Genomic DNA, 19240 nt, shown 5'->3' with positions numbered 1-19240 from the left:
TTCCGTGTTTAAAAAAAAAAAAAACATACAGGAGGTCGTAGGCGAAACTCAGATCCCTCCTGACTTCTTCGTCTGGGGTTTTGTTAAATACATTGTCTATTCACAGAAACCCAGGAACATTGATGATCTAAGAGTAAAAATTACTCAAGCTTTTCAACAAATCATCCCTCATATGTTACAACGGACATGGGCTGAATTGCATCACCGTTATGATTTGTGCAGGGTGTGCAATGGGGGTCATGTTGAGCTCTGATGAATCTCCCGTCTTTCAGTGTTGTATGCACCAAGTTTCAACAAAAAAAGTGCAGTAGTAAATATTTTATAGTGTTTTTATTTTGTCCATACCCAAATGGATCATCCTGTATTTATAATGGGCACACGCCTTGAAAGACAAGATTAATCCTCTAAAATTTCGTAATTCTTAGCTCAAATACGTCTACATATTATCGATGAACTAAAATGCCCTGAAATTTGTCACACCAGCGTGTGTTGCTTTTGGAAACCTAGCGGGGTAATTCATTCGCAAACACAGACGTAATTACAATAATGGAAATAGCGGTTTCCGTACAAACAGTGATTAGGTACGTTAGATAATTTTAAACGCGAGCAGAACAAGAATTGGTCGGAGGTGGGAAACTCGAAACACTATCATCATCGTCTTTGTAATCACCATCACCAGTGTGCTGGAAGAGGCGTTCACGACACAATCCCCCCCCCCTCTATACGTATTTGCCTGAGTACTACATGCGGTTTTCAGCCGGAGTAAATAGAATAGGTGAGGGTGGGGGGAGTATAACAAGGGAAAGTGTCAGAATCGGGTGTAACTGACATGACGCCATAATTACACCATTTACATTGCGTGAGCTGCGAACACAGCAAAATACTTGAACACTACATGCATTGCAAGTCAGATAGTAACATTATTTACGGTAAGTAGCCAGTTGTTCTTTTTAATTATGGTTATGATCCACCGCTGTGCAGGAAGGCTAGGCCCACACTGAAACAAAAAAACTATTTCCGGTTGCTCGAAACAAAATGTTTGCTGCTGTTTAAAACATCTTTAATGTAGCTATACTGCAACACACAGGTCATTACCAAACATACAGTTGCTGTGATTCTTCAAGTTAAAATTGTAAATAGCTGTACAATTTTCTATTCACACAAGAATCTTCTCAGTAACACAGTCATTAATTAAAACAAATAGTTTATTTCACTTTAAATAAAAAGCTATTTTTTGCAGTATATGACAACAATTTGGATGACGTGAATATGTTAGGAGAAACTCCACAAACGATTGGGGAAAAAACGAGAATTTTACTTGAAGCAAGTAATGAGATATCCCGAAAAAAACAAGTATATGATTATGTCTAGAGACCAGTACTAAATTTAAGTATGAAAATTGGAAATTTATCCTTTGAACAGGTGGAGAAATTCAAATATATTGGAGCAACAGTAACAAATAGCTATAAATGACACTCGAGAGGAATATTATTACGATATACAGAAGTAAATATTTTTCCGTGCAGGAATTCTGCGTTACCATATGATGAAGGTTGGCTAGAATAGAGAAAAATTCTCTCCGACACCGGAACTCGAACCCTGGTTTTCAGTTCTACGTGCTGACGCTTTATCCACTAAGCCACACCGAATTCAAGTTCCGATGCCGGATCGAATCCCCTCAGTTTTCTCTTTGGTGGCCTACCCTCATGTACTGTGTCACAGAGTGACAGTGATAACGCAGAATTCCTGCACGGAAATATCATATGTACTTCGGTACATCATAATAATATGATATGTGTAAGTAATCACTTAGTGATTCAAAACGGCGCTCGTCCCGTCGGATCCCGGCCACTTAGTCACTCGTAATGAATGCACCTCTATGCAGAATGCGTTGGACATTGTGCCACTGTCACATATTCTGTGACTTAGTACATGAGGGCAGGCCACCAAAGGGAAAACTGAGAGATAGAACTTAAACTGAGGGGATTCGATCCGGCATAGGAACTGGAATCCGGTATGGCTTAGTGGATAAAGCGTCAGCATGTAGAGCTGAAAACCCGGGTTCGAGTCCCGGTGCCGGAGAAAATTTTTCTCTGTTATAAACATCCTTCGTCACTCGAGAGGAAATTAAGCGCAGAATAAATATGGGAAACGACTTCTATTATTCGGTTAAGAAACTTTCATCACCTAGTTTGCTTTAAAAAAAAACTGAAAGTTAGAATTTGATATTGATATTGATATTGATATATATTTCTCAAAAAGAATCTTCGGTCCTGCTGGCCCTTCACATTTATGTATTCGGGCCAGCATTCCCTTACTTGCACTATTTACAATTTTAAACAAGACGTGTATTGATCCTTGAAGCCTGTTCTTGCCATGTCTTTGATGTCCCTTCATTTTCACTTGACCATCATTTTACTTTATCCACTATTATTCTACTTCCCTTCTCTTCTTCTCATTTCCTTTAAAAAATTCTAAAAATAATTTCTAAAATTAATTAATATTTCTTCCCTCCAAACTAATTTCATATTTTTAAATAACAATGCACATAACTTATTAATATAAAAGACCTAACCCTTGTTGACTATTTCACTACAAACTTGAACTAATAATATATTCACTGACTAAACACTTCTCCACCACACATTAGCGCTCGTATCCTAAAAGTTAGAATTTATAAAACGGTCATATTACAGGAACCAGTTTACTGGTTGTTCTGTATGGTTGTGAAACTTGAACTCTCACTTTGAGAGAGGAACAGAGGTTAAGGATATATGTACGTGAACGACCACAAATATTATCAGAAATTGCTGGCTCTAAATTTCTAAAATTTTATAAGAAAATGAATCACAAATGGACAAAAATTGCAAGGTACCACAACAAGACTTATTAGAGCTTAAATATCTGATAAGAGTATGAAGAAGCTACTAATAATATTTTTCAAGTCAGTTTTATCAAGGTATGAAAAAAAAAAAAGAAAAAAGAATTCTGCTGTTACATCTTTTGGTAATCATTACATTAATATGATCTCTTTGACATCTTTAATATTTTTCCTGCGTGTAATAAACACTTATTTCTGTAAAGTAGACTACTCTCAGACATGTAGAGTTGTTTATTTTAATACAATTAATTTTGTATTTGTCATATATAGAATATATTAAAATTTACATAATGTTTTGCGACCTAATCTTTCTGTTTCAAAGAAATGGTCATTTTTGTAGTTCACCTTTAGCATTAATGCATGTTAAATCAGTGTACAAAATTTCTGAAATCTATCTCTAATGGTCGTGGAGTTATGAAATAATATATGTGAAAATTTCCAAATTTTGGAAAATTTAATTTAAAGTAAAAAGTGAATTCTAAAAAATATTATTAGTAACTTTTTTATACTTTTATCAGATATTTAAGTTCTAATAAGTCTTGTTATGGTACCTTGTAATTTTTGTCCAATTGTGAGTCCATTTCCTTATAAAATTTTAGAAATTTAGAGCCTGCATTTTCTGATAACATTTGTGGTCGTTCACGTACATATACCCTTAAGGGCGTTCAAAAAATAAGTGTTTAGGAAAATATTTTGGGCTAAGAGGGATGAAGTTACAGGAGAATCGGGAAAGTTACATAACGCAGAACTGCACGAATTTTATTCTTCACCTAACATAATTTGGAATATTGAATCGAGATGTTTGAGAGGGGCAGGGCATGTAGCACGTATGGGGAAGGAGGAAGAGAGAAATCAGAAGTCTGCAATGATTTTTAATGCTCTGACGTTCAAGACCAAGATAAGCCACTTGAAATTTACCGGTCACTTACCGGCAGAGATATAATAAAAGAATTGTACAAGAATGCGTTTTTACGGACTTAAACAATTAATTATCCCTACAAAATGGAGTGATAAGCACAATAAGTCTCAGAATGAGATGCAAGCTTTCGGACCCCTCCACCGTAAGAAAAAAAAAGCTATGGTTATGTGCTGTGTCTATGTGACACTTCACGAGAAATAGTGATGTTTTTCTTAGGTACATATAAAGGACTTGGAAATATTATTTATTTATTTATTTATTTATTCATTCATTCAATCATTCATTTATTTATTCATTCAATCATTCATTTATTTATTCATTTATTCGTTCAATTATTTATTTATTTAATTTATTTAATTATTTATTTATTTATTTACTTATTCATTTATTTACTTATTTATTTATTTACTTATTTATTTACTTACTTATTCACTTACTTACTTTACTTACTTACTTTACTTACTTACTTTACTTACTTATTTATTTATTTATTTATTTATTTATTTTATTTATTTATTCTGGTATAGTTATGGCCGTGAGGCCTTTTACTTCAAGGATGGAATGTAGGCGGAGGAGATATTCACGTTCGCACTACCCAACCTATTCTCTACCTCTCATTATACTCTAAAATAACTCTGAAAGATTGCGTCCGAAAACAAAAATAGTGAAAATACTACAAATCAAGATTTCAGGTATAACTCCCTGTAAAGTTGATTTGAATAATTTCGAGGGAAAAATTGTTCCGGAGCCGGGTATCGAACCCGGGACCTTTGGTTTAACGTACCAAAGGTCCCGGGTTCGATACCCGGCTCCGGAACAATTTTTCCCTCGAAATTATTCAAATCAACTTTACAGGGAGTTATACCTGAAATCTTGATTTGCATAATACACGTCACTGTTCGTTAACAGAAAACCACAATTTAAGTCACACGGAGTTAGTGTGCACTCGAAGTTGGTTGCTTGACGGTTGTCAGCCCACTTTGAGGTCTGTGGATATAGAGAGAAAAATTGGATCGGTGTCGGTTAGAGTTCCCGGGTAGCTCAGTGGTAGAGCGTTGGTACGTTAAACCAAAAGTCCCGGGTTCGATACCCGGCTCCGGAACAATTTTTCCCTCGAAATTATTCAGTGAAAATACTGTTTGAATACATACAGTACCCTGAGAATAACCAGAAGCATAACCTTAACTGAAAACAACCTTAGTAAACAGCTGGCATTGGAACGCAAGGAGAGCCACCCTTGACATTTATAGTTGTCTATAGCTAAGTTAATAGTAACAAAATGTTCTGTGTACAATCTGCCTAGATTTCTTCTCTGGAAACGATATAATCATTACATGTCTGATACAACTTTGCCGGTGGCAGGAATGTGAACTAATAATATAATGGTATTGGCTTGGCATTTTGAGGACCGGATCAGAGATATTCTTGCATTTCGGCTTGCTTTGGTCCATTGCGCGGTAATTGTCGAAGTCTGAAAGATGGTCTGGGTGGCATTAGTCAATCCTACGCTGACAGATGGACCATTGGGCAGCGCATAGTTGCGCCCCACGGTCAGATAAGATGCAGCAGATAAAAAATAGTCCCTGTTTTGTGGGTATAGTTGCGCCCCGTTCCCATCAGGTAGAGAAAGGGGGCATGGCATAGTTGCGCCCCGATGAAATAGATAGAGAAAAATACACTACGGAAACTCGAGCCTCGTAATCAACCAACCTTATTGATTTCTTATCGATTTAATATTCATTATTATACCGTTAAAATGAACACCATGAAGTTGGCAGTACTTTATTAACTGTTTTTCTACTGTTTATGCAGTGATTATCAACAGCCTACCGTTAAAATGAACATCATGAAGTTGGCAGTACTTTATTAACTGACATATTCAAATGAGTGAGTCGTTGGAATATGGGGTCTTAGCAGTCTTTGACATTTTATTAGTGATTTTCACACCGTCTGTGGCGTATAGTGAGGTTAATTTAAAATGAATGTTAAGTTTAGTGAAAAGGGTAAAGAGTTAATAATTCACAATGGTTCTAAGTTTCAATTTTCGAAACCCTGTACCGTAGGGTTAAGATATCGATGAACAAACAAAAAATGCAGTTCATTTATTGTGTGTGATCGATAAAAAGAAGTGTTATTTTAAATAGCAAAATTGATCATATGCTAGGCCTACCTGATTTCAATGCAGCTATCACTGTAATATTTTTAAGTAATTTGTTTATATTATGATAATCACTTTCGTGTGTACTACGCCCATCGGGGCGCAACTATGCCATGTCCATTCTGCTACCTGATTTCTTCGGGGCGCAACTATGCCATGTCCCTTCTGCTACTTGATTTCTTCGGGGCGCAATTATGCCATGCCTAAGCCTCCCAATTGACCGCGGGGCGCAACTATGCCATACCGGGACCATTTTGTCTCGATTCTGACAGAGTCAGCTCTTATCTTCAGACGAGAAGGCCTATCTGATAAGTCCCAGAGACCAGGAGCTCCAAGTCCTTCCTATGTAATGCACTGGAAACACATATCACCCCAGCCTATTTTAACTATTATAGATGAAAGATGATATGAAAGAAAATGGAGATTGTTAGTAACAGAGGAAAACGGTATACTAACTCGATAAAAACCCTCTGAAAATTCGATTTATCCACCACAAATTCCATTACAATCTGAACGGAGATCGAACCTGGGTCGCGTGGATGGTAGAACAGAGCTATAGCGTTTAAGCCACAGACGCGGCTGAACTAACAGTATTAATAGGTTGAACTAGTGGTTTGGTAAGTATACAGTTCCGTGGCCTATTAGTAATGTGGTGTTTAACTAACGTTTGGATTCTGATCATAGGCCTATGTGTTTCACCTTGTTTCTCAACGCTCTCCCTTGTGTAAACACGAACGTAAACAAACAACGCAGCCCTCATTTCTAAACGGTAGAGATACGTCAAATGAATTACACAGCAATTAAATCGTGTTCATTTTATAAGCTACACAACATTTACACGCGGGATACGTGCTGGTAACAACCCTAATTCCTTTCAGAATAATTTAATTTGTAAAGGACAACAATGACGCCGCGTAAACGTCGTGGTCCGGAATTTGAATTCCTTTTACAACATTGACGCCGTATAGAATTCATAGTCTTTGAATCCGTTTTAGGACACAGTTACGTGTAAGGAACAACACTGTCGCCGCGTGGAAGTCATGGTTGTAAGTTTGAATCCCGTTCAGGACACAGACGCCGTATAGAAGTTATAGTCTTGAGTTTGAATCCGTTTTAGGACATAGTTCTGTGTAAGGGACAACACTGACGCCGCATGGAAGTCATGATCGTGAGCTTGAATTACTTTTAGGACACAGTTACTTGTAAGGGACAACACTGACGCCACGTGGAAGCCATGGCTGTGAGTTTGAATCCCTTTTAGGACACAACGCTGACACCCGAGGCCATAGTCGTGAGTTTTAATCCATTTTAAGACACAGTTATTTGTGAAGAACAACATTGACGTCGCGTGGAATTCGTGGTCGTGAGTTTCAATTTATTTTAGGACACAGTTACTTGTGAGGGATAACATTGACACCGTGTGGAAGCCATGATCGTGAGTTTCAATTCATTTTAGGATACAGTTACTTGTGAGGGACAACACTGACGCCGTGTGGAAGTCATAGTCGTGAGTTTCAATCCATTTTAGGATACAGTTACTTGTGAGGGACAACACTGACGCCGTGTGGAAGCCATGACCGTGAGTTTCAATCCATTTTAGGACACAGTTACTTGTGAGGGACAACACTGACACTGTGTGGAAGCCATGGTCGTGAGTTTCAATCCATTTTAGGACACAGTTACTTGTGAAGGACAACACTGACACCATGTGGAAGCCATGGTCGTGAGTTTCAATCCATTTTAGGACACAGTTACTTGTGAAGGACAACACTGACACCATGTGGAAGCCATGGTCGTGAGTTTCAATCCATTTTGGGAACAGTTACTTGTGAGGGACAACACTGATACCATGTGGAAGCCATGGTCGTGAGTTTCAATCCATTTTAGGACACAGTTACTTGTGAGGGACAACACTGACACCATGTGGAAGCCATGGTCGTGAGTTTCAATTCATTTTAGGATACATTTATTTGTGAGGGACAACAATGATACCATGTGGAATTCATGGTCGTGAGTTTAATTTCATTTTAGGACACAGTTACTTGTGAGGGACAACATTGACGCGGCGTGGAATTCATGGTCGTGAGTTTCAATTCATTTTAGGACACAGTTACTTGTAAGGGACAACACTGACGCCGCGTGAAATTCATGGTTGTGAGTTTTAACCCATTTTAGGACACAGTTACTTGTGAGGGACAACATTGACACCGTTTGGAAGCCATGATCGCAAGTTTCAATCCATTTTAGGGCACAGCCACTTGTGAGGGACAACACTGACACTGTGTGGAAGCCATGGTCGTGATTTTGAATCCCATTTTGGGAAATTTATTTTTGAGCAGTAACTTTGGCGCTGCGTGGAAGCTAGGGTCGTTAGTTCAAATTCCATTCAGTGCATAATTATTTTTCCGATGCCAATGCTACGTCCTATTTTGTTTTCAGTGGAGATTCAAAGTCGTGTTAATTCCAATTTACGGGAGTTCCATGCAGCCTATACCTCGTTTATGAGCGATAAAGTTCACATATGAAATCATAGTAAATCCCTGACATGGGTGCTGAAATTCTCTATAAAGAACAACTAACAAACCAAATTAAACATCTGATCTGTCTCAATCGGAACAAGTATGCATTATGGGAAACGACAGATCAAAATGGTTCACCTTCCTCGTTACATCGGATGAGACTCGCGCTTCCCCTTGATACTGCATACCTCGTACTCTCAGAGTTTTCAACCTCTAGCGGAGAAAGGAGAGATAACGTAGAGCACAAGTTAATGAGTACATATACTACCTGCTAGCTTGCAATTTACGAGCACTGCTAGCACATCCTACAATTGATACCTCTTTTTTTTGCATAGAAACTCTCAAACTAAGTAATGCGGACTACCATAGCCAGGTTTACATATCATTAGAAGCGCAGTCAGGAAAGTTATGCAAATGTTTCTTTCCGTCTTTCCTTTTTTTCTCGCCATTGTTACATAGCGTGGCTTTCTTATTTATGTACGTGCGTTGCATCATTTACATTTTCCACTAAGATAATGTTCTGCGCTCTCTGCCCTGTTTTCATGTTTCATAAAAACAGTTTCAGTGGAATTCAAGCGAAACGTGATTTGAAATAAATTTCAGGTATCACATTACATTTCGTCCTTTTCGCATCGGTACGTTAACGATGATATCACGTTATGTGTAGTTAACAGACCATTCCAAACCCGTGGTCGCCAAACTGTTGCTCGCGATAACAAGAAGAATATTTCTTTACATACAAGGTTGAATGTTCGTTTACTGTGGCTTGTAAACGTAACCCTAGGCCAGTGTTTCTCCAACTTATTTCATCGCGGAACCTCTCTTAACCTATAATGTAACCGTGGAACCCTTATAATCCAGTGATTAAGAAGCAAGTGCTGATGAATTCATTTTCTGAGAACTTTACAGATCTAATTTAAATTGTTACAATACTATTTGCTCCACACGGGACTGATATATGTCTATCGTTTTGAAATAATTTGTTACTATTGTCTAAGGAAAACACTGATAGGGACCCATGGTGTGTGGTTTTTAACTAGGAGACTGTTATTTCTACAGACTCCCCACTTTATTTTTACTATCCATTCACAGCTCACAATTGTCAGTCACGAATAGAGTACTTAATACTGTAGCATGAGTAAAGTTGTGTTGTATTGTATATGGTCTATGATTGAGAAAATTGTTTCGTATAGTTAATTTCCAGACAAAATATATTTTTAAATCCTGACCAATTTTGAATTGTGCGTATACAGTTTTCGTATGATTACGTACAGGTACTTACTTACTTCCTCACTTATGGCTTTTAAGGAACCTGCAAGTTCATTGCTGCCCTCACATAAGCCCGCCATCGGTCCCTATCCTGTGCAAGATTAATCCAGTCCCTACCATCATATCCCACCTTCCTGAAATACATTTTAATATCATCCTCACATCTACGTCTCGACCTCCCCAAAGCTCTTTTTCCCTGCGACCTCACAATTAACACTCTATATGCATGTCTGGATTCGCCCATATTATTGTTTGGTTTCGTAACAACTTGCTTTTTACGGGTGATGGGTTGTTAGCCCTTCGCCCAATCTCCAAGCTGGAGGACCACCCCTTATCGGCTGTCCACAATTGCTTATTCAATATATTCGCAGCTACCATCCATATCTGGAGGCCGTCTCCTCTATCCGCAACCTGAGGACGCGCCATGCCGTGGTGATAGGGACCCACAATACAGAGACATATAAGTATAGTATGTGACACAAAAAAATATATGTATTGTATAAATGGAGCATATTCGAGCAGCAGGTAGTTCACCTATCGATCAGGATAAAATATGAGTGATTATTACATATATTATCGATATTATAAAACTTATCAAAATCAATAAGGAACAAAAATTATTAATCAATGAGCTAAAAATTGCTTCATAAGAGGAACATTTTAACTAAATAAGCGGAAAATTGTTTTTTTTTTATTTAAAAAATGCTCTGAAAAATGTTTTTTTTTTTTTTGGTGATGGTATTGGTGATAACGAGATGGTATTTGGTGAGATGAGGCTGAGGATAGATTATCTGTCGCCTTACGGTTGGGGAAAGCCTTGAAAAAGCTCAACCAGGTAATCAGCCCAAGCGGGAATCGAACCCGCGCCCGAGCACAACTCCGGATCGATAGGCAAGCGCCCCGAAAAATGTTCATACTAGGTACATAACATGTCCAACCTATCTTATAATTTTATGATTACAGGTACTGACTCTCTATTATATTGCATTTCACTCTTGTGCAAAATTTTAAATAATTATTTACAAGTTAATGAATACCTCTGATCGAAGATTTGGCTAATATGTACATCTTTATCAGGCAGTACATCTCACTTGACGATGTGTGTCAGAGGAAGAACAATTATTTGTGTACATCTCAAGTCTGATTAGTGTAGGCCTAATATGTTACTAAACGACATTTCATAAAAGTTGAGAGGATGCGAAGGCATTTCTTTCCCCTTCTACTTGCCCAGAGTCCGTCAGCAACAGAACGGTAGCTGTTACCTCTTATATCTGCACCCCCCCAAGTTTTACACACAAGAAAATAAGATATTAAATAAAGTACATAAATGGTTATAAAATACAGTGACACAAGTTTGACAATTACATTTTTGTGTATATTTTAGTATCGTTCTTATAATATTTCCAACTAATAATAAATTAGATAAAGAAATGTTAGTTTGTATTATATCAGGGGGGAGTGACACAGTGCAGATTGTCTCGTTGTGTATGCTATAGAGTAGCAACTAGCGGTGAAGAAAACATTTATCTTCTGCTGTCAGTAGCTTTTTAATGTGCCAGTTGATATAAACAACAATAAAATGAAATATTAACACTTAGAATAGGCTTTCGAAATATAGATTACCGGTAAACATTTTCAATAATAACATTTTATCACTATGTTGAAAGTAAGTTAGTAAGATGGACAGTAGCAGCTTCACCTTCGCTGATAGTAGAGAGTGTGAGTATAGGGGAAAGCCTATCAACCAAACTGAAATGGGGTTTAGTCAGCGATGTATGCAGTGGAGGAGGAAATGAACTGACCACCCTATCCTATTATCTCCTGGCTTAGATTCCTCGTGTGATATAAACAAGTTAAAGAAAATCTCTGGTTATAAAGTTAGCATGACTACCACATAAGGCAACTCAGAACACTAAAAAAAATGCCCATTTCCAATTCAGGAGAGATGAATTTATATGGGCTATATAGAGTGTAAACGATAAAAAACTGCCAACATTATATAGACAGTACATATCGGTCTACTGAAGAAAATATTGAGTGAAATTTAATTATTTCTTATAATTTCACTTTTACTTTATCAAGTACCATGTTTTTAAGATTGATAGTAGTTTAATTATTTGTTTACATTTCGATTGAACGTAAATGCCATTTCCAATGACCTTGCGCCCAACACATACCAATACACAACAGAGTAACAAACGATTGCTTCTGTGTACATATCGGGCAAAGTAAATAATGACTGTCTATCTCTTTTTCAAAAACGTTAGACTCAAAGAACACATTTTTTCCTGGGAAAACCTTGACAGTTACAGAAAAACTTTTTTGACTTTTTTCTTCATTTATTTATGCTATAACACTAATATTTTTTGCAGTTTATTCGTTTACAACCTCTAATTAATTAATTAATTGTCAAACTTCCCCTAAAACAGGGGTTGCCCTGAAGGACAAAGTATACCAAATATACAAGTATTAGTAAATACGTACAATTTTATGAAAATTGTTTTCGTGAGAAATATAATTATTATTGTGTTATTAATTTACTTTATATATGTGATTTCTCAGAAGACAGATTGAATATTTTAGAGCTATCAAAGAAACAGTCTTGGTCAAAGAGGATTCAAGATTGAACTCTTTGCACAAGTTAATAAATTTTTTTGTAATCGTGCCTTTAGCACTCACTAATAACCCAATAATTTCAATAGTTTGTAACATATACATATGCCGGGTATCAAACCCAGGTCCGTTGGATTTGCAACTAGAAAGAATGTCACTTGAGCCACATCAAAGTAAAAACTAAACAATATATAAAACACTCATTCAGCAAGGGATATCTTAGAAAAAGCGATCGACAGCAAGACAAACATTTGGAATCAATACATACATAAAAGCATTTTCGTTGCACATTTTCAAGTCTGCAGGGACAGCTGCGAGGTTGCTTTTCTATGTAACGTAATAAAACTGTCATTGGTATTTACACCTGAAGGAGGGTATAAATTATTCGAACAAATTCAAAGTTAAAAAAGGAGAAGTGAGTGGAATTATTGCCAAAGCATTCTATATTAAATTGTTTGCATATTAACGCCTCGCTTTGCAGAGCTCTTCGTGCCATTTTGGTGCATTCATGTAAAATGTAATAATGTAGCACACGTTTTAAAGGCATCAATCACGTCGAAATGAGTTTGCTCTTTCATATTATTGCGAGGGAGTTAGGGGGAGGGTATACCTGGATATGAGAAAACGGTGAATTGCACCAGAACAATGTAACCCAACCTTTTCTACTTAATGGATTCCTCTAAAACGTTCTACGGGCTCCGAAATCACATATTAATTCACATTCATCTGACTGAAAATAAAATAAAATTTTCATCATACCATAGTAGTTAATTCGCTTTTTTTTTTTAATTTGGTGGCATTTCATCAACAGTTGAGACGCTCTTAAGAACGAGAAGATAAGTGGCACAGAGTTATTTCGAAGTCCTGTCTCAATGTCTGTCACAATAGTCTACTAATTTTGTGAGAAGAAAGTAATCTGTTGCCGTTAGAATATATGATTCATTTTCTGTGAGATAACACTCATCAGTTCAAGTCAAAATTAAATAGATGGCTGAGATATATCTATTTCAATGAATTATTGTATCCTGGTTTCTCAATATATACACACCTCAATATATACAGACCCCACTGAAGCCAATTGGCTTGTCGTCTGCACGACACCTCATCCTGCTCAAGGTTTTTCCGTGGTTTCCCTTGAGTAATAAGACAAATGTCGGGATGAGCCCTAAAAGAATTGGGCCACGGACCACTTCCCTTCCCCCACTCTTTTCTCTTCTACTATCACAAAGAAATTGCTGATTTCTTAGATAATCCTATAATATGATAATAGGGGAAAATAAATATACTGTAAGTTGACAGGGCTAACGGCTTCGAAGCTGGGTACCTGGTTCTAATGAAGTGCATTGGTAGCAATATAACATGGGGGCATGAGATAGTTACTCTGCCTGCCATAATAAAATTCACTTCAATTAAATTCCCCAATGTAAAAAAACCGGTTTCTTTTATCAAAAGTCTGGTCCCAAAATGTCTTTTTTTCAAAAACTAATCCCGAATTTATGTTGTCTTAGCAATGATATTTCTACGTATAAACAATTGAAAATTGTACATCAATTAGGGAAAAAAAAAATCCTCTCTCCTTAAAAATCAGATATAATCACACAAAATGTCATAGCATGAAACAATCGAGAAAATATTACACCGAACAGAAAGACACAACAAACTGTTAACTAGAGCAAACAAGATTTTGAATGTGAATGAAAAAATATATATGAAAAATAAATAAAAAAAAAGAACGAAGTACTAAGTTTATGCGAAAATAGATTATTAAGTTAAAGAATACATAAATCAGAATTTATCAGAATAGATTATCCAGACTCTCTTAGAATGGACCATTCAGTCTTTGCAAGAATTAGTTATTCAGTTTTTCGGGACAAATTACTTACTTCTGCCAAAAGTTGATTACTTGGGATTAGGATGCCAGAAAAAGTACAGACCCAGAAAAAAAAATTTGGGCCACCTGAAATTTCGAAGTTCCAGTTATAAGATACTGCGCATGCTCAGTACTTACTTACTTACAGGAAGATGATGAAGAGTAGCAGGTAGAGAGTTAAGAGTTTCAGGAAGACAATAAAGAGTAGCAGGTAGAGTAAAGAGTAGCAGGAAGAGAAGCAAGAGTAACAGGAAGATAAGGAAACAAGAAATAGTAACAGGAAGAGAAGAAAGAGTAGAAGCAAAAGACAAAAGAGAAGGTAAAGAAAGAAAAGTACCAGGAGGAAGAATTGGTAGAAGAGTCGAAAAGTATAAAAATGAGTCATGTATACGTTATTGACTCCAAGGATAATGCTACTCTTCAGAGTTTCAAGTTGAAGTATTACTGAAACTCCATTTATTTTAAAACGTTGGAACGAACATCTCAAGACAAGATTCTCCGGTAAAAGAATACATTTCGAGGAAAGTTCATTTAACGATGTCGAAGTGCTTGCTTTCCAAGAGTGAAGGAAGTCAGAATAAAATCAGCATGGAGTAAATCTTTGTCAACGACTTGTTATAACCAGTAGTTCGCAGATATTTTTTTTATTAGCCTGATTTACACATCTCACGTCTTTCAAGAAATCGTGATATGGGAAGAATGATGTACAAAGATGCATTTTCACCCGACAAAGCAAATGACAATAATCCACGAGGAAGCTACACCACTTCGTAGTGCTCGCATCTTATCTTACAGCTGAGCAGTAAATGGAAACCGGTCAAATACGAAGATGGTGAATTCTACACAAAGACGACAAAATTTCTGAACTGGACTTGCGGGCACAAACAAAACTTCATCTTACTGTATTATGCATCGATGATTAAGAGGTATCACATTATACAATTATTAGATTTCTAGTTCTTGATTCGAAGTCTCTTCTCCATGCATAGATAAAATGAACTATCAGCTTTTAAAGTAACTAATAGTACGTACAGTCAAACATTGAGTCTGCAAGAGTTAATATGCAGCTTTAACATTGTGCGGGAGCAAAGTCGTGTGTTCGAAATTAATCTCAAGTATGGGCGTTCAACCACAGTGAATGTGATGCTTACTGAAGTCCCTAGGTATCGGGATTGCAATCTGGACAAATGGTCAGAAATTTGAAAAGGTTCCTTAATAGTTATTTATGCAACAAATGGATAATCTTGATGATTATGGCAAGAGTGAATGTTTGTCGCACGAACAATAGTGAGTGCGACAATTTTCACGAGTGTCATAATGAGATTATGCATGAGTTGGATACAGCACTTTATGGCATCTTAGCATTATAGATTTTAGGAAATAAATTATGAAAGAAATTCGGGATCCATAGCTGACAGTTTTCATATGTTCATATCGATTAGTTGCTCTGGCATTGACACTGAGTAAAGAGAAATGGATCACTTTGCAGATTATGTTACAAATGTTCCTTTATTTTGTTAATATAGTTTCACTGAACTACAGAAATGTTTAATATGATATTACAAAAGTGACACAAAATTGTTAAAGATTGGAAATAAATTATACGTTATCTACTGTCCTGCATTCCATTTCTTGTTACGTCGCGCGTAGAAGCGGTAAGCAAGATAGCAAGCGTTCCGGTATGACGTCATAGCGAATACGTCATTGCTTTTATTGGCACGCGTGCTATAATAAGCTGATTACGCACGATATTGGATGTAGTAACAATCTGTTTATGACGCTAGCAGGGCATAAAATGTTATAAGTGATATGTCGCATTAGCAGTTGCAGTATTTCTTTTAACGGTGATCATGGTCACAATGGCACTAATAGAGATGATAGAGGTAGTGTTAGTGGTAGTAGTAGTAACAGTAGTAATGCTTTTAAAGGTATTTACAGTACAAACAGAGATAGTAATGATAGTTTTTGAAGTGATGGTAGTGGTGGTGGTGGTGGTGGTGGTGGTGGTGGTGGTGGTGGTGGTGGTGGTGGTGGTGGTGGCGGCGGCGGCGGCGGTGTTGGTGCTTTTAATGATGGTCATAGAGGTAATACAGCTGTAAGTGATAATGGTGGTAGTAGTAATAGTATTGCTTTTAAAGGTGGTCGTAGTGATAATAGAGATGGTAGTAGTGGTAGTGATAGTAGTAATTTCAGACATTTTTTTTTCATATATCATAACAACCATCTTCCCTTAAATAGACTTTATTAATTGAATGTGTCTCAGCAGTCTATAAATACGTCCTTCGATAACAGAAGCGTCACAATACATTTATCCCCTATTCAGTTCGCTTGGTGACGAATATCTATAGCCTGTATGTTTCATTGTTTCATTAACAAATGTCGGTGTTCAGAACTAGACATTTTCTACGTCATCCATTTTGGAGGACAGAAAACTCGATAATTTTACTATCACGCAATGCAGTTTGTATTCATTACATATTTGGAATAGCTACATTCATTCACTTCAATGAAACACATTTAATCTCAAGAATACCATGATAAATACCTAAGCTACTGTTAAGGTGCAATTCCAATGATGTGTGAACGTAACGGTCACGCATTTGAATACCGTTCAAAACATGGTTGTTTGGTAGCTACCAATCTGATATCTTTATTATATAACGGGAAGACTGGCATTCTAGCAAGTGTTACCAATTCAACGGTTTACAGTGTTAGTTTAGCGGGTAAATTGTGACTAAGTGGCTCCAGACATCCTTCATCATAACGCAGAATTCCTACACGGAAATATCATATGTACTTCGGTATATTACAATAATAATATGATATGCGTAAATAATCACTTAGTGATTTAAAACGTCGCTCATTCCGTCGGATTCCGGCCACTTAGTCACTCGTAATGAGTGCACCTCTGTACATAGCGTGTTGGACATTGTGCCACTGTCATATATCTGTGGCACAGTGCATGAGGGTTGGCCACTAAAGGAAAACTAACAGGTGAAACTTAAACTGAGAGGATTCAATCCGGCATCGAAACTGGAATCTGGTGTGGCTTAGTGGATAAAGCGTCAGCACGTAGATCTGAAAACCCGGGTTCGAGTCTCGGTGCCGGAGAGAATTTTTCTCCGCTCCACCCATCCTTCAACAAATGACAATAAATCTAAGCCTACTAAAATAATTCATATACTACCAACAACAAAATTAAAATCTCCCGTTTCTTTGGCCCACCTTATGATAATATTGTGGCAACTGATGGTTTGTACCCAAATATGACTTTTTGTAGGGAGTACCTACGTAATGATTTTGTATGTTCTCATTTTGAGGTATGTTTAATTAATAGTATTTCAATACTTCTTTATTAAATATATATTTTATTACTTTTGATCGATATATTTTCAGGTTTTAAAAATATCTTGCACGTAGTGACGGTAAAAAAAGTGACTCCTTGTGTGTGCACCTCACACACGACTTGCAACGCCAAAAGGAAACGATGACGCCAGGAGTGATGAAAGCGTTGCTTTGTGATAGATTGCAATGGAGAAATCAGTGCAGGAAATCAGAACTCGAGAGAAGTGTCAACATGTTCTGAGCACGTGTGCCAATGACGTGTGTGTTGCCTACACAGATGTTACAGATATACTCCGCCACAGACCTAGTAGTAGCCAACTTATTCAAGGTGTCCCCTGTTCCACTTTGATTGATGTGTCATAATAACGCATAACTAGGTCACAAGGAACGTAATGGACGGTAGGCTGTTCATACCAGAGACCCAGGTTCAAGCCTCGGTAAGTCCACGTGGAAAATTCGATGGACAGTGAGCCAGACTTCTTTAATTAACACAAGGCTTACTGCATTCAGAGAAAATTTGAAAGTCAAGGAAAAAATAAAAATATCTTTAATTTAGTTTTCAATTAATCTGTATCCTCGTCCATATCGTGTCTTGAAGACTGAGCTACGTAACTAGATTCCCACATACAGATTATTTGACATCTCATTCGGAGAAGATAATTTATATTAAACGTATCTGATTCAATAACGTTTCCACTTTCAGGAGTTTCTAAATACAGGGTGATTCACAACGATTTACTGTCACTTACGGAGCTTAATGTAGAAGAAATTCTGAGCGAAAAAAGTCATATAAACATGTGTCCTAATCTCAATATTTTCAGAGTTACATTAATTTGAATTTATTTGTAAAATACCATTATTATTTAGTTTTAAGTGTAAAAAAATATTACAGGAAAGGAATGAACTATTCAGAAATATCATTTCTTTAATTGGCTAGTATTCTGAAGCTAAAAATGTGTTGTGAATTCCATAGTTGCTCCGTACAGAATTTTTTTTCGATTTATAACTACAAATTTATCAAACAATTGTTACAAATCAGCCACTCTTATAAGTTCTTCAAGACTGTAACATTAGGATACATACAGTCATTTCCCATAACTACGGTTCTGGAACACAACTATGGTCTACGATACATCTATTCAAAAACATTGTAGAAGTAACATAGACCGTTCGTAGATAGCTGCAGTGACTTGGATTAAAACTACAGTACAGCAAAATATAGATAAACGAGGTACTATGTTATGGAGTACAAAATTTGAATGCACCATAGTTGTGTTCCAGGACCACAGTTACGGGAAATGACGGCACTTAAACTGTAAAGAATCAAGTTCCTAAAGTCGTATGATTTATAACAATTTTTGTGATAAGTGTGTAAGAATAATGTAATTTTTAGATAAAAATTGAAAAACAAAATCTGTTAAAAGCAATTAACAACACATTTTTAACTTCAGAATACTAGCCAATTAAAGAAATGATACTTCTGAATAGTTCATTTTTTATTTGTAATATTATTTTACACTTAAAACTAAAGAAAAAAGGTATTTTACTAACAACTTCAAATTAGTGTAACTGAGAAAATATTGAGATTAGAATACATGTTTATATGACATTTTTTGCTTCGAATGTCTTCGGAAATAGGCTCCGAAAGTGACGGTAAATCCTCGTG

General features: G+C 36.6%; 1 non-coding gene across 1 annotated transcript; it reads left to right on the top strand.

Moving 5' to 3' along the window:
* Window positions 1-2010: 2010 nt before the first annotated feature.
* TRNAY-GUA (transfer RNA tyrosine (anticodon GUA)) lies at window positions 2011-2082 on the top strand. The gene has a single exon. It is a non-coding gene; the product is annotated as a tRNA-Tyr (tRNA).
* The last annotated feature ends 17158 nt before the right edge of the window (window positions 2083-19240 follow it).

The sequence above is a fragment of the Periplaneta americana genome, chromosome 16 (genome assembly GCF_040183065.1).
Source record: "Periplaneta americana isolate PAMFEO1 chromosome 16, P.americana_PAMFEO1_priV1, whole genome shotgun sequence".
Taxonomy (NCBI): Eukaryota; Metazoa; Arthropoda; class Insecta; order Blattodea; family Blattidae; genus Periplaneta; species Periplaneta americana.
This window is presented reverse-complemented; position numbering and strand designations above follow the sequence as displayed.